At 44.1% G+C, this 23,038-nt stretch overlaps 1 long non-coding RNA gene across 1 annotated transcript in view; it reads right to left on the reverse strand.

Annotated features, from left to right (window-relative positions):
- Nucleotides 1-301: 301 nt before the first annotated feature.
- LOC134346288 (uncharacterized) overlaps nt 302-23,038 on the reverse strand; it is a 29,159-nt gene continuing 6,422 nt past the window's right edge. The window contains exon 3 of the long non-coding RNA XR_010017895.1: nt 302-329. This is a non-coding gene — a long non-coding RNA (uncharacterized LOC134346288). The remainder of the gene's footprint in view (nt 330-23,038) is intronic.

Consider the following 23,038-nt stretch of genomic DNA (forward strand, 5'->3'; position numbering starts at 1 on the left):
AATCCAATTGTTCTTTTGTTAGAGCCAAGGCCAACTCTTAGCAGGAAGAACAGGGCACCGCAGTAGCGTAGTGGATAGAGCGACGCTATTACAGCTTGGGATGTCGGAGTTGAGAGTTCAATCCTGGTGTCCTCTGTAAGGAGTTTGTACGTCCTCCCAGAGGAATATGTGGGTTTTCTCTGCGTGCTCCGGTTTCCTCCCACAGTCAAAGGATGTACCAGTAGGTTAATTGGTCACTGTAAGTTGTCCCATGATTAGGTTAGGGTTAAATCAAGCTTGCTGGGTGGTGTGGCTCGAAGGGCTGGCAGGTCCTCTTCTGTGCTGTATCTCTAAATAAAATAAAATATTCAGACCATAAGCACAAAGAGGTTCCCATCAACAGATAATCAAGATCTAAATTCAATCTTAGTTTCCCTGGACACATTGTTATTTTGAATAGTTTGCCTTCAGTACATGTATTTGTACAAATAGTTATGATATAGAGTGAGGTTGTGCATTCGAGAACACACCAAATTTCCCTGAACCAGAAGTCGTGAATGAACCAGGAGATTTGCAGCCCGGTGAGGGCAAGATCTGTGACATTCAGGTCCAGCGATCTGGAATCCTGCAAGAAATCCAGATGTGACCTACAGAAGGTCATTGTGAGAGCAAAAATGTAATTCCGTGTGAAGTTAGGGAAACAATCGGATGCGCGACAGCTGTGATAGGGTTTGCATCCCATTTAGTTCCTACAAGGCGAAAACTAACAGCATAAATGACAGTGATACTTCCTGATGAACTCAAAGCCTTTAAGGACACTTTGAAAGAGAACATAACTCTACACCTATGTGAATTCCCGCAGCATCCAGTGACCCCGTGAACTCTGTCTTGAGGTCAATGTCAGAACTTCCCTCAAGAGGGTGAACACTCACTAACCATCAGGCCCTGATGGTGTTTCTGATAGGTTACAGAAAACCTGTGCCAACAAACTTGTTGAAGTGTTCCAAAGCCTCTTCAATCTCTCTCTAGCTGCAGTCTAAGGTGAAAATGGTGGCAATCATACCAGTGCCCAAGAAGAGCAGGGTAAGCTGCCTCAGTGATGATTGACCGGTAGTCATCTCATCTACTATAATGAAGTGCTTCAAGAGGATGGTTATGGCAAGAATTATCTTCTGCCTGAGCAGGGACTGGACCCATTGCAGTTTGCCCACAGCGCAACAGGTTTACAGTGGATGCCTTGTCACTGGCTCTCCATTCTGCTTTGGAGCACCTTAACAACAGTGAAATATATGTCAGGCTTATTGATTACAGCTCAGCTCAGTGTTTAGCACCATCGTACCCTCAGTATTAATCACCAAGCTTCAAAACCTGGACCTTCCTCTGCAGCTGGATCCTTGACTTCCTCATTGGGAAACCTCAGTCAGTGCGGATCAGTAATAACATCTCACTGGCAATCAACACGTTCACCTCAAGGATGGTGGCTTAGCCCACTGCTCTAATCTCTCTACACTCATGACTGTGTGGCTAGCCATCTATAAATTCATAGATGAAACTACTGTTATTGGTAAGGTATCAGGTGGCAACAAGGAGGCAAACAGGAATGAGGTAGATCAACTAGTTGAGTGGTTTCACAACAACAACCTTGTACTCAGTGTCTGCAAGACCAAGGGAATGATCGTGGACTTAAGGAAGAAGAAGTCAGGAGAGCACGCACAAATCCTCATTGATGGATTAGTGGTGGGAAGGGTGACCATCTTGAAGTTCCCGCGTGTCAACATTTTTGAGGATATGTCCTGGGTCAAACACATAAGAAGAGCTTTATTTGTCTGAGACACACTTAAACATGGAAACATGCAGTGAACTATGTTGTTCACAACAACAACCAGCACAGTCCGTGGATGGGTTAGGGGCAGCTCACAAATACTGCCAGCTTCTGGTGCCAACATAGCATGCCCACAACTTATTAACCCCAACGTACGTCTTTGAAATGTGGGAAGAAACGGAAGCACCTGGAGGAAATCCATATGGTCATGGAGAGAACATACAGACTCCTTACAGACAGCAGCGGGAATTGAACCACGATTGCTAATCGCTGGCACTACGTTACCCTGCCACCCCATTGATACAATCATGAAGAAGGCGCACCCGTGACTGCACTTCGTTAGCAGTCTGAGGTGATTTGGTATGTCCTTAAAGACGCTTGCAAATTTCTATAGCTGTGCGGTGGAGAGCATTCTTCTGAGTTGCATTATGGCCTGGTCTAGAGACTCCGGTGCGAGGGTCACAAGAACCTGCAGAGTGTTGTAGCCTCAGCCGGCTCCATCGTGGGCACAACTCACTCCATCACTGAGGACACTTCAAGCGGCAGAGCCTCAAGAAAACAACATCTATCAATAAGGACCTTCACCATCTGGCACATGCCCTCTTCTCGTTACTACCATCAGGGAGGAGGTGCAGGAGCCTGAAGCCCCAGGAACAGCTGCTTCCCTGGTGTTAGCAGAATTCTGACCGGTGTATGAAACCATAAACACTTCCTCATTATCTATCTATGTTCCGTGCCTACTCTGGTATCTGTCCCCCACTTTTCCTTCGCTACATCGACGACTGCATTGGCGCTGCTTCCTGCACGCATGCAGAGCTCGTTGACTTTATTAACTTTGCCTCCAACTTTCACCCTGCCCTCAAGTTTACCTGGTCCATTTCCGACACCTCCCTCCCCTTTCTAGATCTTTCTGTCTCTGTCTCTGGAGACAGCTTATCCACTGATGTCTACTATAAGCCCACTGACTCTCAGAGCTATCTGGACTATTCCTCTTCTCACCGTGTCTCTTGCAAAAACGCCATCCCCTTCTCGCAATTCCTCCGTCTCCGCCGCATCTGCTCTTAGGATGAGGCTTTTCATTGTAGGACGAGGGAGATGTCTTCCTTTTTTAAAGAAAGGGGCTTCCCTTCCTCCACTATCAACTCTGCTCTTAAACGCATCTCCCCCATTTCACGTACATCTGCTCTCACTCCATTCTCCCGCCACCCCACTAGGAATAGGGTTCCCCTGGTCCACACCTACCACCCCACCAGCCTCCGGGTCCAACATATTATTCTCCGTAACTTCCACCACCTCCAACAGGATCCCACCACTAAGCACATCTGTCCCTCCCCACCTCTCTCTGCATTCTGCAGGGATCGCTCCCTACGCGACTCCCTTGTCCATTCGTCCCCCCCATCCCTCCCCACTGATCTCCCTCCTGGCACTTATTCGTGTAAGCGGAACAATTGCTACACGTGCCCTTACACTTCCTCCCTTACCACCATTCAGGGCCTTAAACAGTCCTTCCAGGTGAGGCAACACTTCACCTGTATGTCGGCTGGGGTGATATACTGCGTCCAGTGCTCCCGATGTGGGGTTTTATATATTGGTGAGACCCGACGCAGACTGGGAGACCGCTTTGCTGAACACCTACGCTCTGTCCACCAGAGAAAGCAGGATCTCCCAGTGGCCACACATTTTAATTCCACATCCCATTCCCATTCTGACATGTCTATCCACGGCCTCCTCTACTGTAAAGATGAAGCCACACTCAGGTTGGAGGAACAACACCTTATATTCCATTTGGGTAGCCTCCAACCTGATTGCATGAACATCGACTTCTCTGGCTTCCGCTAGTGCCCCGCCACCCCATCTGTTACTTATTTTTATACACACATTCTTTCTCTCACTCTCCTTTTTCTCCCTCTGTCCCTCTGAATATATGCCTTGCCCATCCTCTGGGCCCCCCCTCTTGTCTTTCTTCCCGGACCTCCTGTCCCATGATCCTCTCGTATCCCTTTTGCCTATCACCTGTCCAGCTCTTGGCTCCATCTCTCCCCCTCCTGTCTGCTCCTATCATTTTGGATCTCCCCCTCCCCCTCCAACTTTCAAATCCCTTACTCACTCTTCCTTCAGTTAGTCCTGACGAAGGGTCTCGGCCTGAAACGTCGACTGCACCTCTTCCTAGAGATGCTGCCTGGCCTGCTGCGTTCACCAGCAACTTTTATGTGGGTTGCTTGAATTTCCAGCATCTGCAGAATTCCTGTTGTTTGTTGTCCTCATTATTCCTTTTCTTTGCACTATTAATTTACTTATTTTGTCATCTGCAGTAATGTTATGTCTCTGCCTCTACTACTACCACAAAATAACAGATTTCATGATACAATAGGGTCTTTTAAGGGACCCTTGGATAGGTACATGGAGCTCAGTAAATAGAGGGCTCTGTGGGTGGGAAATTCTAGGCTGTTTCTAGAGTAGGTTACATGGTCAGCACAACATTGTGGGCCGAAGGGTCTGTAGTGTGCTGTAGATTTCTAAGTTCTATGTTTTATATAAAACAGTGATAACAAAACCTGATTCTGAATCAAGTTACAGTGGAAAAAAATTAAGATCTTACAATAAAAATTAATTGATCCCGTGATTTAGTTGTGTTGAATCTGAGATTAACATCTGATCATCTGTTTATTGAATGGGTGAACCCAAACAGGAATTACTGAGACAATGAGAAGCTATCAAAGCACATTTGGCAGATCATGAGAAGAGGTTATAAAACTGCATTAATTGGAACATGAGACCAAATAAGGGATGGTTTGAATTGAACTGGTGAGGTTGTTAGAAAGAAACAATTTAAACTGAGAGTGCACTTCGGACAAGAGAGCATGACATAAAGTCAGCACTGAACCATACTAGAATAACACCAAGAAGCAAATTTCCTCACAACAAATGGAACTTCCTCACGTTAGAAACAATAGATCCCCCAGCTTAGTTAATCATTCCAAATCCACAACCGAATAGTTTTACGCTAAGCAAATGCAGACAAAATCTAGTTTCGGTTTACAATCAGATGGGATCTCATTGAAGGGTGGAATGCATTTAATAGACTAAATAGGTGGTCTTGCATGCCTTAGCAATGGCTACTAATTGTAGTACTGGCATTATGCAGCTGCAGGGTTAATTGTAGTGAACATTATCCATTCAATTGACCAGTCACCAGTCACTGACCGTAGATAACTGCTATTGAGGAATATTTAACCAATGAGTCTATTGCATACTTGTCATACATACTGTGAAAGTGAACAAACAGGGCCATATGGACAAATCTCTTTTTAACATCTTTGATGAGAGATGTACTCAGTGCTGTGCTTGCATCTTTGTAGCCTTTCCATCAATGTCCATTGATGGGTTTCTGTGGTTTAGAAAGAGCTGCAAACCTCTACACTTCTGGAGGAAGACTGATAGTTAGTCAATAGCATTAGCCAGCAATATGACTTACACCGGTGTAGAACAGGATCAATACTGGAGAGTAAAAAGTCTGATAAGTTGACATGACTGTCCCCAGCTGATCTCACGTTACCAGAAATGAGTTTTTGTAGGGAATCGGCGTCAATGCTGGTTATTCACCCCACAAAGTGATTTCTTGACAAAGATTTATTGCCCTCGGTATTGTGGGCAGTTTGGGATGAGATAGTGAAAAAGTGAAAAGATCATTTGGGTTAAATGAACACAAAACAAGATTTAAACTGTAATTGTACCTTTGACTCAATATAACATATCTGTCCCTTTTTATTCTCCTTTGAAGATTCAAGAAGCTGGCTATGTATATTGAGCAGATTTCTTGAAAGACCTATCTGAATTTATATAGTATTTAAATTGTTAAAATACGCAATTCTTTACTTAACATAGAAAATGTTTTGTTGCAGTGATGCTCTGTGACTACCCTCTTCTAATTGATGTAACCAATGCAAGAGAAAAGATTTCCTCCATGTACTGTACATAAAAAAATCCTCAAAGTATTCTTTATAAATTATTATGATTTTGTTGGACATTACACACAAAGGGAATCTTCCCCCAGAACAATTATTAAACAGGATTATTTTGAACAGCAATAAGTAAATCAAATATTTTGAAGGAAGGGCTATTAAAAATCTGTGGCAGGTCTGTCAGGCTAGTGAGGTCTGCCATTTTAACAAAGGTCAAATTAAAAAGTCAGTTTTTTTCTGATGTGGTTTTTGAGCATCTGCTAAATATGATCAGCTAAATTGAAACCATTACTTAACTGGAAACATAGCTGAAGACTGAAAATCATCACATAATTACAAATATGACCCGGATACTAGACGAGTCAAAAGAAAACTCACCCAAGTGAAATTTATAAGGTATCAAAATAAAGGTGAAGGGTGGGTCATAGTTCTTCAGTGTGTTGTCTGAATGCCCTCTTTATCACTGAGGACCAGGACACGTCTATTTGTGCAAAATTTGGGTCAGAGTTTATGGGAATATTACTGGTTTTTCATCAGCATGTCAGAAAAGGTTCTTAGCTTGGGGATTGTCAGAAACACTTCCAGAAACATTTCATTCAAAGGTCATCTCATAGTTACAATGTCTTCTTGGCAAATCAATTGTGAGGCAAAGAACATGCCTAGTGCAGATTGAGGGCCCATCTCACACTCCCATTGGAGCCCTTTGCAACTTAGAGCGCAACTTATTAATGGAGCGTGACAGGGGTTGGAGACAAAGTCACTAAACTTAAAAAATACCTAGATAATCATTTGAATCAACATAGAAGGCTGTGCAAAATGGGTTTAGTATGGATGGATATTTGAAGGTCAGCATTGACTTGTGGGCTGAACTGCGTGTTTCTGTGCCGTGCAACACCATAACTATGAGGGTGATTGTGTCCTCCAGAATTTGCAGTATCTAATATTGGCCCTAATTGGCGATCAAACAAAATGTATCCCGCTTTGCTAATGACACAAAGCCAATGTACCTTATCAGGAAGATTAAGAAAAGCTTCAGGAGGTAGTAGATAGACTAAGTGAATGATCAAGATATGAGAAATAGAATATGATGTGGAAAAATACAAGGTCATCCACTTTAGCAGAAAAGGCAAAAAGGTAATGTTATTTTAAAAATATTAAGATGAGTCACGGTAAGTGAGCATGTAGGTGCAGGAGGCAATGAGAAAAACAATGGTAGAGTATATGGCCTTTATTGCAGGAGGATTAGAGTACAGAGGAAAGATAGCTTGCTTCAATTATACTGAGACTGTACCTAGAATACTATATACTGGGCTGGACTCCCTACTAAGAAAGGATAGAGCTATGAAAGAGTAAGAGCAACAAAGCTTTACCAGATTGATTCCTTGGATGAGGGCCAACAGACAGGCCTGCACTCTCAGTAGGCTCAAACAATGGATGACAATCTCAGTGGAAAGAAAGTAAGTTCTTAAATGGATCAGGATTAATGTTTGATGATTAAATGCCAGGGCAAAAGGTCATAGTCAAAAAATGGAGAGCCAGTCGTTCAGGACTAAGATAAGAAGATTCCTTTACTCAGAGGGTGGTAACTTTCAAGTTCAAATTTAATTGTCATTCAACCATACACATGAATATAGCCAAACGAGGCTGCGTTCCCCTGGGGACAAGGTGCAAAGCATGGTTCCAGCAGTCACACACAACACACAGCACATACAATGATTTATTTTAGAGATACCACACAAAATAGGCTCTTCTGGTCCTTCGAGCCACACTGCCCAGCAAACCCTGACTTAAACCTAACCTAGTGACAGGACAATTTCCAATGACCAATTAATCTTCTAACTGGTACATCTTTTGACTGTGGGAGCAAACCGGAGCACCCGGAGAAAGCCCACACATTCCAGGGGTGGATGTACAAACTCCTTGCATTTGTCACCAGGATTGAACCCTGAACTCCGACACCCTGCGCTGTAATAGCCTCCCACTAGCTGCCATGCTGCCGGGGCCGCAGTTATGACAGCAGAAAAACATAGTGACAAAAAATATTTAAAATAATCATCATATAGCCCAGGACCCTGAGCGCCATGGCCTATTGATTGATGGAGTCATATTTCTGCGAAAACAAGATCCAGCAGTTCCTCACCTTGTGCAAGTGCAGTTGCAGATGAACACAGTGCAGCTTGTCTTCCAACGAGCGAAAACTGGAGAGCAGCACCGATGGGAGGGGTGACCCCCAACCCAGTATGGGATCAAGCCGCACACAGTCAGCTCTGGCTCCTCCCTCCCCAGCGGCTGAACGGGCGACCCTGTGGCCACACAGCTCCCCCCCACCACTGCCATCAGTCTCAGCAATGAACCAATGAATCACACCAGCAGTATTCCACATTACCAATGCCCAACAGGGTCCTGCGATCACAATACAACCGTCCAAGCCGATCATTTCCATCACTTGCTGGATGATGCACTGCCTCCGCACACCACCTTTGCTGCCGTTTTCCCCCGGCGGCTGAAGCAGGCTGCAACACGGTGTGCAATAAGTCCAGCTCCGCCGTTATCAAGAAACTCGCTAGTGGGATAGACACCCCCCATACTTAAAACTCTTAATACCCAGCAGTGTCTTTCAATCATAAGAAACATATAACGGACGAGCAACTGCACCTTTGTTTGGAACCAGAGAGGCCGCTGCGTCCGAATGCGCCCCCGTCCTACCGGAATCCAAATGTTGGAATTCTTCATTCACGGGACTGTGGAAGTTCAGTCGCAGTGCATACTCAAGGCAGCGATCTATAGATTTTTAGATAGTGGGGGATCCAGGCTGAGAATCTGAACCACTGGGTGGGTAGGGTTAGACCTCGGCCAGGTTGTTGGGTGGCCTGGAATCTAGCCCAGTAGGTCAGCTGGAGGTTAGGTCTGGAGTTCAAGGCTGGGTACCCTTTCTGCTGAGTGCGGCAGTATTAGACCTAGCAAGGTCAAATATCCCATCAATTTGGTCAATAAATAAAAAAGCAAATGAAGGCTCAGCCCATGTTCAACCTTGTCAGGGACCTTAAATCTTCTCCATATCCTTGACATCCTTTAAAACTATCGCAAATTAATTGAGCAATGAAGGGTTTTAGAAATATTGAAATATGTCTTGTAAATTTTAAGATTTAAAATGTCTATATATTAAAATAATCAAAAAAACTGCAATTTAGGTCCCATAATGAAGCACTTACAGGTAATCAAACATTAAAACAAAACTTATTCATGTACATAAATTATCTCATACTCATCCCTCAGATTCATCATTTCTCCATTCACCTGTAAAGAGTCTCTGATCTTAAGGCTGGTATCACCTCGTTCGGACGGCAGAATCCCCAACACGATACAGGTTCAGTTTATTGTCATTCAACCGTACACCGCCAAACAATACAGAACAAGCTGCACAACATGGTACAGTATAATTCACACACGTATCACACAAAGTAACATTACCACAAATAAATTAACAGACAATAACACCAGCTAAAAAGTAAACTACATAATGTTACTGGTGCTTCATGCACAATGTGACCTGGCTGGTGGCAGGGAGTTCAGTAGCTTCATGGTGTGGGGGGACAAAGCTGTTTCCCATCCAAACAGTTCTCATCCTAATGCTACAGTATCTCCTGCCTAATAGTAGGAGGTCAAAGATATTGTTGAACGGTAGGGAGGGATGATTGACAGTGCTAAGGATCTTGTGTACACAGTGCTCCTGATAAATATCTCTGATGGGTGGAAGGGAAACCCCAATGTTTCTGTCAGCAGTTCTCACAGTCATTTGTATGGAGTTGTGGCCAGATGCCTTACAAATTCGTACCAGATGGTGATGCAGTTGGTCAGGACGCTGTCAATGGTACTCCTATAAAAATTGGTTAGAAGTTGGGGGGGGGTAGAAATGTGACAGGACAGAGAGTGGAGTGCGTAGTACAGAGGCTATGGCATCATCAGTGAACCAATGTGAGCGATAAGCAAACTGGGATGGGTACAATGTAGCAGGAAAATGGGATTTAATGTGATTCATGACCAGCTGAACAAAGCAGTTCATTATTGTTGAGGTCAGTGCCACTGGAAGGTAGTCATTAACGTAGGTTACTGTCACCCTCTTGGGTTCCAGGATGATGGAGGCCACCTTGAAGCCTATGGGGACAGTGGGCACTTCCAGAGAGATGTTGAACATGTCTGCTAGAACTTCTGTTAACTGGGCTGCACAGTCCCTCAGCAACTGACCAGATACATTATCAGGCCCAATATCTTGACGTGGTTGACCCTGGCTAGGATCTTCCCCACATCAGCTGTGGCCACACACACAGTATCTGTGGGGGCAGGGGGGGCTTCCTTTCCAGCACATCGCTCTGTGCATCAAGCCGAGTGTAAAAGACACGCAGCCTATCTGGAAGAGAAACGTCACTGTTGCTGGTGCGCAGGGTGGACTTGTAGCCTGTTCTGGTCTGAATGCCCTGCCAAATGTACCTCATGCCTCTGGTGTCACTGAAATGGCTGTACAGTACTCTGCAAAAGTCTTAGGCACATGTAAATACCTTGGGGGCCTAAGACTTTGGCACAATACTGTATTTGTCAATGAGGAGCAGAGAGTGAGTTTGTAAATCTGGCAGGAACAAAGGATGTTGGGAATGGTGAAGTGCCACAGGAGGGGGGTGGGACGGGTGGCAGAGAATGCCAGGGGCAGAGGGTGGTACAGGTGCAGACACACCCAGCCCTGAGACACCGGGCAAGGGCACAGGGTTCCAAACAATTTATTTATTGATAATTACAGAATATCTCTCTGAAGCTTCCTGCTCCCTCCCTTCTCACTTCCCCTTTTCCCAGCCATGATTCCCCTCTCCCTGACCCCTTCCCACTCTCTGTCTACAGCAGGGACCCACATCAGATTGAGGTTTATCGTCATTCACATACGTCATGAAATTAGTTTTTTTTTGCGGCAGCAGTACAGTGCAATACATAAAATTACTACAGTACTGGGCAAGAGTCTTAGGCTCTTGCTGAACCGAGAGCTGCCTTATGCCCTGACCTGAAGGCAGCAGTCAGGTCTCTCAGCCATATCTGGAGCTCCTGGACCTCTACTGTCACCCGTGGTTTCTGATTTCCCCGCACATGGTTGTGTCTAATAACAGTGATATCATCAATGCACTTCTCTATGAAGCCAAGCACAGATCTCATATATTCATCAAAGTTAATATGACGGTCATAGGTAGCCAGGTATCTGAACATGTTCCAGTCCATGTGTTCAAAACAATCCCACAATGCTGAGATTGCTCCTTCTGGCCAGATCTTTATTCCCTTGTGAACTGGTTTAACTGGTCGAATCAGTGCCATAACAGATACGTGGACAGAGTGTTTGAGGTGGGGGCAGGGAGCAGCTTTGTATGCACCAGGGACGTTGGTGTAAACAAGGTCTAATACCTCTGGGAGCAACGTCAACATGCAGATAGTATTTAGGCAGGACTCTTTTTAAGTTAGCATGGTTGAAGTTGCCAACAACAATAAAGAAACCATCAGGGTGTGCAGTTTGCAAGTCATCATTACAGAATTAAGAACTCTACCACAGGTGAACCGTGGGTTGTCTCTACTGAAGTACTCGCACACCAGTTCTCCTTAAAATAGATAGATCAACCTCCACTGTGGGTCCTGCCAGAGATCCTGGGAATTCTCAGCTCGAAAAGAGGTGAAACCCTCTAGCAGGAAGGTTGCTTCAGAGCTGGTATCTAGGAGCCACTTTTCTGACAGAATGAGTGTGCAGCTGACCTTCATCTCAGACGGACTTGATGGAGATTCCAGCAAACTTGCTCTCCACTAATGGAACACAATGACACCTAGCGGAGAACAGGCCCTTCAGCTCAGTTTTCTGGTTCTCTCTGTCCAGGCTTGGTCCATAACCCTCTAAACCTCTCCCATCCGTGTACTTATCTGGATGGCATTTAAATGTTGCTAGTGTGCTTAGCCACTGTTCCTGGCATCTTATCCCAAATGCACACTATTGTTTGCATGAAGGAGCTATCCTAGTGGCCCTTGTAAATCTCTCGCCCCGATCTTAAAACATTGCCTTTTATTGCAGTTCCTCTCTAGGAAAAAAGACCATCTGCAATCTCCAATATTCTGGAGAAATCCTAGCCTATACAACCTCTTCTTGTACTGTAATTCAGGCCCCAAGGTCTGATTTGCCAACATTCTGGTAAATATTTTCTGCACTTTTTCTAGTTCATTAACATCTTTCCTGTAACAGGGTGACCAAAACTGTACACAATACTCTATGCGCGGCCCCACCAATGTCTTACATAACTGCAACATAACTTCCTAACTTTTGTACTCATTGCTCTGACTGATGAAGGCCAGCAAGCCAAACATTTACTTCGTCATCCCATGAACGGTGCCTACAAAAAGTATTCACTCCCGTGGAAGCTTTCATGTTTTATTGTTTCACAGTGGATTTAATTTGGCTTTTTTTTACACTGATCAAGAGAAAAAAACTCTTGAGTCAAAGTGGAAATAGATCTCTATAAAGGGATCTAATTTAATTACAGATAGAAAATAGAAAATAATTGATTGCATAGGTATTCACTTCCTTTAAGTCAGTATTTAGTAGATGTATCTTTGGCAGCAATTACAGCCTTGAGTCTGTGTGGATAGGTCACTATCAGCTTTGCATATCAGACACTGCAATTTTTCCCCATTCTCCTTTACAAAACTGCTTAGCTCTGTCAGATTGCATAGGGATCATGAGTGAAGAGCCCTTTTCAAGTCCAGCCATTAATTTTCAATTGGATTGAGGTCTGGCCTCTGACTTGGCCACTCCAGGACATTATCTTTGTTGTTTTTAAGCCATTCCTGTGTAGCTTTGGCTTTATACTTGGGGTCATTGTCTTGCTAGAATATACATCTTCTCCCAAGTCACAGTTCTCTTGCAGACTGCATCAGGTTTTCTTCCAGGATTTCCTTGTATTTTGTTGTATTCATTTTACTCTCTACCTTGACAAGCCTTCCAGGGCCTGCTGCAGTGAAGCATCCCCACAGCATGAGGCAGCCACCATCATGCTTCACTATAGGGATAGTGTGTTTTTGACGACGTGTGGTGTTTGACTTACGCCAAACATAGCATCTAGTCTGATGGCCAAAAAGCTCAATTTTGGTTTCATCAGACCATCGAACCTTCTTCCTGCTGACTTCAGGGTCTTCCACATACCTTCTGGTAAACTCTAGCCAAAATTTCATATATTTCTTTTCAACAGTGGCTCTCTCTTTGCCACTCTCCCATAAAGCTGTGACTGGTGAAGCACCCGGGCAACAGTTGTCCTATGCACAGTCTCTCCCATCTCAGCCACTGAAGCTTGTGACTCCTCCAGAGTTGTCATAGGTCTCTTGGTGGCCTCCCTCACTAGTCCCCTTCTTGTACTGTCACTCAGTTTTTGAGGATGGCTTGCTCTAGGCAGATTTACAGCTGTGCCATATTCTTTCCATTTCTTAATGACTGACTTAACTGTACTCCAAGGGGATATTCAGTGAATTGGAAATTTTCTTTTATCTATCTCCTGACTTGTGTTTTTCAATAACCTTTTCGTGGAGTTGCTTGGAGTGTTTGTTTATCTTCTTGGTGTGGTTTTTGTCAGGGTACTGACGCACCAGCAATTGGACTTTCCAGATTCAGGTGCATTTTTACCACAATCAATTGAAACACCTTGACTGCACACTGTGATCTTCTTTTAATCAATTATGTGACTTCTGAAACCAGTTTGCTGCACCAGTGATGATTTCAGGTGTCATATTAAATGGGGTGGATACTTATGCAATCAATTATTTTGTGCTTTATATTTGTAATTAATTTAGATTGCTTCGTTTTCACTTTTACACAGAAGTCCCAATGAGAGAGTGTGCGATACTTAGTCTCCTATTATGAAATGAAACAGGACAAATAAGAGAAGTTTGTGTAGGGGGACACTTTGCATCTAGTGATCACAGTGCTGTTAGTTTCAAAGTAAATATGCAAAAAGATAGGTCTGGTCTGCAGGTTGAGATTCTAAACTGGAGAAGGGCCAGTTTGGATGGTATCAGAAAGGATCCAGAAAGTGTGAATTGGGTCAGGTTTTTTTCTGGTAAAGGTTTTCTTGATAAGTGGAAGGCTTTCAAAAGTGAAATTTTGAGAGTACAAAGCTTGTATGTGATGGTCAGAATAAAAGATAAAGATAACATGTTTAGGGAACCTTGGTTTTCAAGAGATATTGAGGCCCTGGTTAAGAAGAAAAATTAGACACATGGCAGGTAGGAACAAATGTGGTGTTTATGGAGGATAATAAATGCAAGAGAATACTTAATAAAGAAATCAGGAGGGCTAAAAGAAGGCATGAATTTGCCCTAGCAGACAAGATGAAGGAGAATACTAAGGGATTCCACAGAAAAGAGCAAAAAATTGCAAGAGACAAAATTGGTCCTCTGGAAGATCAGAATGATAATCCATGCATGGAGCCAAAAGAGATGGGGGAGATCTTAAATGTATTTTTGCAACTGTATTTACTCAGGAGATGGACACAGAGTCTATAGAGGTGAGGCAAAGTGGCATTGAGATCATGGACCTTGTACAGATTGCAGAGGAGGAGGTGTTTGCTGTCTTGAGTCAAATTAGGATGGATAAATCCTCAGGGCCTAACAAGGTGTTCCCTCAGACCCTGTGGAAAGCAAGTGCAGAAATTGCAGGGGCTCTAACAAAGATATTTAAATCATCCTTAGTGACAGGTGAGGTACCAGATGATTGGAGGATAGCTAATGTGGTTTCGCTGTTTAAGAAAGGCTCTAAATGTAAACCAGGAAATTAAATGCCAATGAGCCTGTCATCAGTAGTGTAACTGTTATTGGAAGGCATTCTAAGGTTCCGGATATATGAGTATTTGGACAGGGACTGGTTAGGGATAGTGAGCATGCCTTTGTGCGTAGTGGGTCTTGTCTACCGATCTTATAGAGTTTTTCAAGGAAGTTACCAGAAAAATTGATGAAGGCAAGGCAGCGGATGTTGTCTACATGCACTTTAGAAAGGCCTTTGACAGTGCCTTTGGATCAGTCCGCATCTTACTTGGTCAGGAAGGTTCTGTCACTTGGCATTCAAGATGAGGTTGTAAATTGCATTAGACATTGGCTTTGCGGGAGAAGCCAAACAGAGGGTTGTTTCTCTGACTGCACACCTGTAACTAGTGTAGAGTGCCACACAGATTAGTTCTGGGTCTGCTGTTGTTTGTCATCTTCATCAATGATCCAGATGATATTGTGGTTAACTGGGTCAGCAAATTTGCAGATGACACCAAGATTGGGGTACAGTGGACAGCGAGGAAGACTATCAGAGCTTGCAGTGGGATCTGGACCAACTGGAAAAATGAGCTGAAAAATGGCAGATGGAATTTAATGCAGACAAGTGTGAGGTTGACCAACCAAGGTAGGTCTTACACAGTGAACGGTAGGGCACTGAGGAGTGCGGTAGAGCAAAGAGATCTGAGAATACAATCGATAATTCATTGAAAGTGGTGGCACAGGGAGACAGGGTCTTTAGGAAGGTTTTGGCATATTGGCCTTCGCAAGTCAAAATATTGGGTATTGGAAGTAGGATGTTATGTTGAAGTTGTGTAAGACATTGGTGAGGATTTGGAGTATTGTGTGCAGTTTTGGTCACCTACCTACAGGAAAGGTGTAAACAAGGTTGAAAGAGTGCAGAGGAACTTTACAAGGATGTTGCTGGATCTGGGCAACTTGAGTTATAAGGGAAGATTCAATAGGTTAGGACCTTATTCCTTGGAATGCAGAAGACTGAGGGGAGATTACATTGTGGTATATGAAATTATGAGGGGTATAAATAGGTAAATGCAGGCAGGCGTTTTCCACTGAGGTTGGGTGAGACAAGAAGTAGAGGTCATAGGTTAAGGGTGAAACGTGAAGCATTTAAGGGAAACATGAGGGGATCTTCTTCACTGAGAGTGTGGGGAGAATGTGGAACGAGCTGCCAGTGGAAGTGATGGACGCAGGTTCGATTTCAACATTTAGGAAAAGTTTGGATAGGTACGTGGATGGGAGGGGTATGGTGGGCTATGGTTCCAGTGCAGTTCAATGGGACTAGGCAGTTCAATTGGTTTGGCATGGACTAAATGGGCCAAAGGCCATGCTTCTGTGCTGTACTTTTTTTGCCTGTATGATTCTATACCTAACTAATCAATATTTCTCTGTAATTTTTCATAACTTTCTGCAATATCAGTAAACTTTTCACAGACTTACTAACCATGCTTGTGTATTCACATCCAAATCATTGAAGTCAATTGCAAACAACAAAGATCTGAATGTTGATCCTGTGGCACTCCACTAGACACGGGCCGCCAGTCCAAGAAATAATCCTCAGCAATCACCCTGTGTTTCCTTCCAGTGAGCCAACTATGAATCCAACTCGTGATCGTCCCCTGGATCTCATTCAACCTAACCTTCCAGACTATGCGGCCATGACAACCTTATCAAGGGCCTTGCTGAACCCACACAGACAACGTCCACAGTCCTATCCAAATGTTATTAAATTTCAAGGAACCGTCCAAGGAAATGACCTGGTCAAAAAAATCACAAGGATTCTACATCTTCTGATCCTACGTCAGCTCTTTCTAAGGATTTGGTTTCATTTTTTATCAACAGAGACGTGCCACCTCCTCTGCCTACCTGCCTGTTCTTTCGATATAAAGTGTGTCCTTGGATGTTAAGTACCCAGCTACAATCTTATTTCAACCACGACGCAGTGATGTCCACAACATCATACCTGCCAATCTCTAACTACACTACAAGATCATCTACTTTATTCCATATACTGTGTGTATTCAAATTCACCTTCAGTCCTGTATTCATCGCCCTTTTCGATTTTGTCCCCATGTTACACTTCTACTCATCCCACCAACAGAAATCTTGTCCTACCATCCGCCTGTTCTTCTTCACAGTCTCTCTACACAATGCATCATCTTGTATACCAACTGCCAGATCCTCAGCCCTGTCATTTCGGTTCCCATCCTCTTGCCAAATTAGCTTAAGGCCTCCCCAACAGCTCTAGCAAACCTGACCACAAGGATATTGGTCCCCCTCAAGCTCAGGTGTAACCCATCCATTTGTACAAGTCATACCTTCCCCAGAAGAGATCCCTATGTTCCAGAAATCTGAAACCCTGCCCCTTGCACCAATTCTTCACCCCTCTTTCCTCTGAATCTGCTTTAAACGCAAATGACACTATGCGTGTCAGTAAATCTATGACGGGGTTGAAAGGAAAAATGCTTTTACTTCTGTGCGAAACCTTAGACGTGGAATAGTTACAAATAAATTGAATAGGAGCTTCAGAAGAAGCTTCTTTTCCTGTACAGTAAAGTGGTTGAGGACGAATTGCAGAGAAGCACTTAAATGGAAGCTCAAAGTGGACATAAGGAGGCAAAGGGCATGCTGATGGATGAAAAGAAGGGAACTGGGAGGAAACTTCATGTAGAGAACAAACCTGTTGTTATGAAAGTCTTCGCAGCATCGAAGGCATCTTCAAAAGGCAATGCCTGAAAAAGGCAGCATCCACCAATAGGGACCCCAGTCTCTCAGGACAGGCCTTCGTCTCCTCTTCTCATTGCTACCATCAAGAAGGAGGTACAAGATCCAGGAGACACACACTCAACATTTTAGGAACTGCTTCTTTCCCTCCAACATCTCATTTCTGAATGGACAATGAACCCAAGAAAACTTCCTCACTTTTTTTTTCTTTTTGCACTACTTATTTCACTTAATTATATGTATATTTCCTATTGTAATTCATACTTTTTTCTTTTTATTACGTATTTCTTCCACAAATGCAGCCTCAAAACAACAAAATGCATGACATAAATCGATGATAGTAAACCTGATTCTCATTCTGATTCTCTCTATGGAAGATTCCAGTTCTGATTCACCTAAAGCATCCCTGCTGCTTTGCTACCTCACTACCAGCATTGTGTAGTCTTCTTCCTATTTGTATCATTTTTCTCAACCACTGTATTAATGCAGCTTGAGGTTGGATGTTCCACAAATTTCACCATTGTGTAACGTGCAGTGGCAAAGTGACAATTAAAGAATGAACTTTGGATTCCCCACGTAATAAAACATTTGCTGCATTTAAGTCAGAGTGAGTGGGATATTTTTCAGCTGAATCTTATTAAAGAGAGGTGGCTTGCTCTTGTTGAGTTTAAAGCATTCTTTAAAGTGGTGCTACTGGGTTTAGAGATATAATGTCAATGAGCAAGATACAGAAAAGTCACTAGTAAATTGAATAAAGAGTTCTGGAGAAGTGCTCTCTATACATGCCAGTGGTAGGGGGAGGATGTGGGACTCACTTCCAAGCAGCGTTTGAGTCAAACTGCAAAGCTTATAATTGTGGTACTAGTGCAATGGACAAGCAAAAAGTAACCCTCCATACTGGTGGCTTGAGAGAGGAAATGCTGATGGGATCTGAGGTGGATTTAACTAACACACTAAATCAGTTTGCAGAGCTGGGGGTCCTTTTAGTCATAGTCATACTTTATTGATCCCGAGGGAAATTGGTTTTCGTTACAGTTGCACCATAAATAATTAAATAGTAATATGTAAATTATGCCAAGAAATAAGTCCAGGACCAGCCTATTGGCTCAGGGTGTCTGACCCTCCATGGGAGGAGTTGTAAAGTTTGATGGCCACAGGCAGGAATGACTTCCTATGACGCTCAGTGTTGCATCTCGGTGGAATGAGTCTCTGGCTGAATGTACTCCTGTGCCCAACCAGTCCATTATGTAGCGGATGGGAGACATTGTCCAAGATGGCATGCAACTTGGACAGCATCCTCTTTTCAGACACCACCGTCAGAGAGTCCAGTTCCACCCCCACAACATCACTGGCCTTACGAATGAGTTTGTTGATTCTGTTGGTGTCTGCTACCTTCAGCCTGCTACCCCAGCACACAACAGTAAACATGATAGCACTGGCCACCACAGACTCATAGAACATCCTCAGCATCATCCGACAGATGTTAAAGGACCTCAGTCTCCTCAGTAAATAGAGACGGCTCTGACCCTTCTTGTAGACAGCCTCAGTGTTCTTTGACCAGTCCAGTTTATTGTCAATTCGTATCCCCAGGTATTTGTAATCCTCCACCATGTCCACACTGACCCCCTGGATGGAAACAGGGGTCACCGGTGCCTCAGCCCTCCTCAGGTCTACCACCAGCTCCTTAGTCTTTTTCACATTAAGCTGCAGATAATTCTGCTCACACTGTGTGACAAAGTTTCCTACCGTAGCCCTGTACTCAGCCTCATCTCCCTTGCTGATGCATCCAACTATGGCAGAGTCATCAGAAAACTTCTGAAGATGACAAGACTCTGTGCAGTAGTTGAAGTCCGAGGTGTAAATGGTGAAGAGAAAGGGAGACAAGACAGTCCCCTGTGGAGCCCCAGTGCTACTGATTACTCTGTCGGACACACAGTGTTGCAAGCACACGTACTGTGGTCTGCCAGTCAGGTAATCAAGAATCCATGATACCAGGGAAGCATCCACCTGCATTGCTGTCAGCTTCTCCCCCAGCAGAGCAGGGCGGATGGTGTTGAACGCACTGGAGAAGTCAAAAAACATGACCCTCACAGTGCTCGCTGGCTTGTCCAGGTGGGCGTAATTGTAAAGTTGGCCACTGATGGTCAAGACATGCTGCTCAGGACAGACTGTAAAATTGAGGAGGATGTCTTCCCTTGCTTCCTCCAAGGTGGAATATGACTTGAAATTGGGCTTGCATGTTTGAAGATGCAACATGGAAACCTGTATGTCCACTGCCAATTGTATCCAGTCCAAGGCTCCAAAAACACAGTGAATTGCATGGCTCAGTTCTACATTTTCTGAGTTACTTTGTCACTATTGCATCTGTTCTTAGAATGAGGCTTTTTCTTCCAGAGCTTCGGAGGTGTCCTCCTTCGAAGAACAGGGCTTCCCTTCCTCCACCACTGATTCCGCTGACACATTTATCTCCTCCATTTCCCAGCCATCCACCCTCACCCCATCTTCCCACCTGCTTAACAGGGATAGAGTTCCTCTTAACCCTCACCTATCACCCCATGAGCCTCCACAACCAGCACATAATTCTCTGCAACATCTGCCATCTTCAATGGGATCCTAACAAATCTGTGATTCCCTTATCCATTCATCCCTCCCCACACCTGTCCCCTGAGACTTATCCCAGCAAGCAGAAGAAGTGCTATACCTGCCCATTCTCCTCCTCCCTCACCTCCACTCAGGGACCTAAACAGTTCTTCCAGACGAGGCAACGCTTCACCTGAGAATCTGTTGGGGTCGTCTACTGCATCTGGTGCTCCCAATGTGGCCTCCTCTACATTAATGAGACCTGATGTAGATCTGGGGGACAGCTTTGTCAAGCATCTGTGCTTCATATGCAAAAAGCAGAATTTCCCGGCGGCCATCAAATTAAATTCCAATCCCTATTCCTTTTCTGACGTGTCAGACTGTGGACCATGATGAGCCCACTCTCAGGTTGGAGGAGAAACACCTCATATTCCATCTGGGTAGCCTCCAACCTTATGACATTAACATTGATTTCTCTAACTTCTGGTAATTTTTCTCCCTCCCACTTCCTTCTTCTTCCATTCCCCACTCTGGCTCCCCCTTACCTCTTCCCTTCTCACCTGCCTATCACATCCCCTTCTCTTTCTCTGTCTTATTTGGCCCACTTTCTTCTCCTATCAGATTCCTTCTTCTTCAGCCTTTTACCTTTCCCACCTATCACCTCTTAGCTTATTACTTCATTCCCTCTCCCCCATCCATCTGGCTTCACCTATCACCTTCGAGCATGTACTCCTTCCCCTCCCCCCACCTTCTTATTCTGGCTTCTTCCCTCTTCCTTTCCAGTCCTGATGAAAGGTCTCGGCTTGAAACATTGACTATTTTCATTTCCATAAATGCTGTCTGATCCGCTGAGTTCCTCCAGCGTTTTGTGTGTGTTACTAGATAATTGCATGTACGTCTTCAGATATAATGAGTCCAAATAATTCTGATTTTTTTAAACAACTGCATTTATCTAATTTCCAACAGGAAATGATTACAAAGTTTGGGGAACATTACAATGAATCTGATAAAGTGATCTAGTGACATCCACATGACAGACCTGTATCGGTGTAGATAGTAGTTTTTAAACCTGTGAAGCTAGGATAAAGAAATTAGTCAGACACACAAAAGAGCGCAGATGCTGAAATCTGGAGCAAAAGACAATCTGCTAGAGAAACATAGTGAGTCAAACCGTGTCTATGGGTGGAAAGGAATTGGCAACTTTTCAGGACATCAGACTGAGACTGAACTAAAACTAGGAAATGAATGTGAAAGATATTGACATATAGAAAGCCAAAGAATAAGCACAGGTTGTGGTACGAGAAAGAAGTTGGTAGTTACAGTGGCAGATACAAACTCTACATAGGGACAGATTATCAGAGGAAAACCAAGAATGACGAGGTGTCTGTGGCACATGTATTGAGACTCTCAGCAAGTGCACTCAACACCTGAAGTGAGTGACAATTATATTGTTGTTCAAACCTTTAATCAATATCTCAGTGCAATCGTTGACACTTGAAATCTCTCTGTTGCACAGAAAATGACAGCATATTTCTGGCAGCATAAGGGCACTGTTTAGTGACTGTCAGTGATGAGCCAGCATGTTTCTTCAAATCAGGACTCAAAAAGTGTTCCATTTCATATGCCAGAAATCTAATATCCTTCCAAATAAGCTAACAGAACTAATCATGTTTTATTTTCAATATGGATGGAACTAATCGGGTCAATTTGACGTGGAGTTTCCATGTGGCAACCCATCTAAACTCATGGGTTGAAAATTTCACTGTGATGGTCACACCCACAGTGCAGGTTTCAGATTGATGGGTGACCACCAGGAGAAGGAAGTGGGGTCACCAGTTAGTGCAGGGTGTCCCTGTGGCCATTCCCTTCAACAGCAAGTGTACCTCTTTGCAAACCGCTGGCTCTGAGACTCTGCAGGTAAGGGTAAAGTTAGGCAGGGAAATTGTCATCAGAGGTTCAGTAGATAGGGAGACCGATATTCTGAGGCAGTGAAAGAGACACCAGGGTACTGCATTTCCTCGCAGGTGCAAGGGGCGCGGATGCCCCAGAGCAACTGCAAAATATTCTGCACAGTGAGAATAAGGATTTAGGAAAGACGCTGAAAAGCGGGACCTGGAAGGTATTAATCTCTGCAATACTCCTGCTGCACGTGCTAGTCAGGGCAGGAATAGAAAGACAGACCAGATGGACGTGTAGTTGAGGAACTGACCCGAGAAGTAGGATTTCAGGTTCTTGGATCATTGGAATCATTTTTGAGGCAAAGATGACCTGTACAAGAGGGATGGGTTGCATCTTAAGTAGAGAGCAACCAATATCTTGTCTGAGAAGTTTTATTCGAGAGAGGCTAGACTTGTTTTGCAGTGGGTTGGACATGTGGGTGGCCAATTCCACAGAGTGGAGGACAGGTATGTTTCAGTAAGAAGGAAGGACAAGGACAGAAAGGTGGGGGAGCCCTGGATATCAAGAGAGAGGGTGAATTCAGTTGAAACAAAGTGTATGTAAGGTTTAAGAATATAAGATCAAACAGAGCCCTTGAGGATTATAAAGAAGCCAGAAGAGAACTCAAGAAGGGAATTAGAAAAGTCAGGAGGGGCCATTAAAATTCCTTGACAAGTAAGATTAAAGAGAATCCCAAGGCATTCTATACGTACATCAGGAGCAAGAAGATAACTAGGGAATAAGTCGGCCCATTCAAGAGAGAATGAGGAGGTTATAGATAGGAGCCATAGGATGGTAGTCACACCTAAGTTACAGGAGACAGGCAGGAATGGGAATACACTGACAGTGCAGAGCTCCCTTTGCCTGTTCTCCTCAATAACAGGCATACGCCTCGGATACTATTGGGGAGGGGGTGGCAACATACCATGGAAAAGCCGTAGCATCCAGGTCCCCGGCAGTGAGTCTGGCTCTGTGGCTCAGAAGGGAAGCAGGTGAGTGGGGAGAAGCAGAATTCAGTGATGAATGGGGATTCAGTAGTTAGGGGAGCAGACAGGAGATTCTCTGGACATGAAAGAGACACATTGCTTCCCAGGTGCCAGTGTCATGGGCATCTCAGCTTGGGTCCAAAGCATTCTAAAAGGGGAGGGTGAGCAGCAAATCATTGTGGTACATATTGATACAAATGACATAG

This window comes from Mobula hypostoma, chromosome 5, assembly GCF_963921235.1.
Source record: "Mobula hypostoma chromosome 5, sMobHyp1.1, whole genome shotgun sequence".
NCBI classification, from domain to species: Eukaryota; Metazoa; Chordata; class Chondrichthyes; order Myliobatiformes; family Myliobatidae; genus Mobula; species Mobula hypostoma.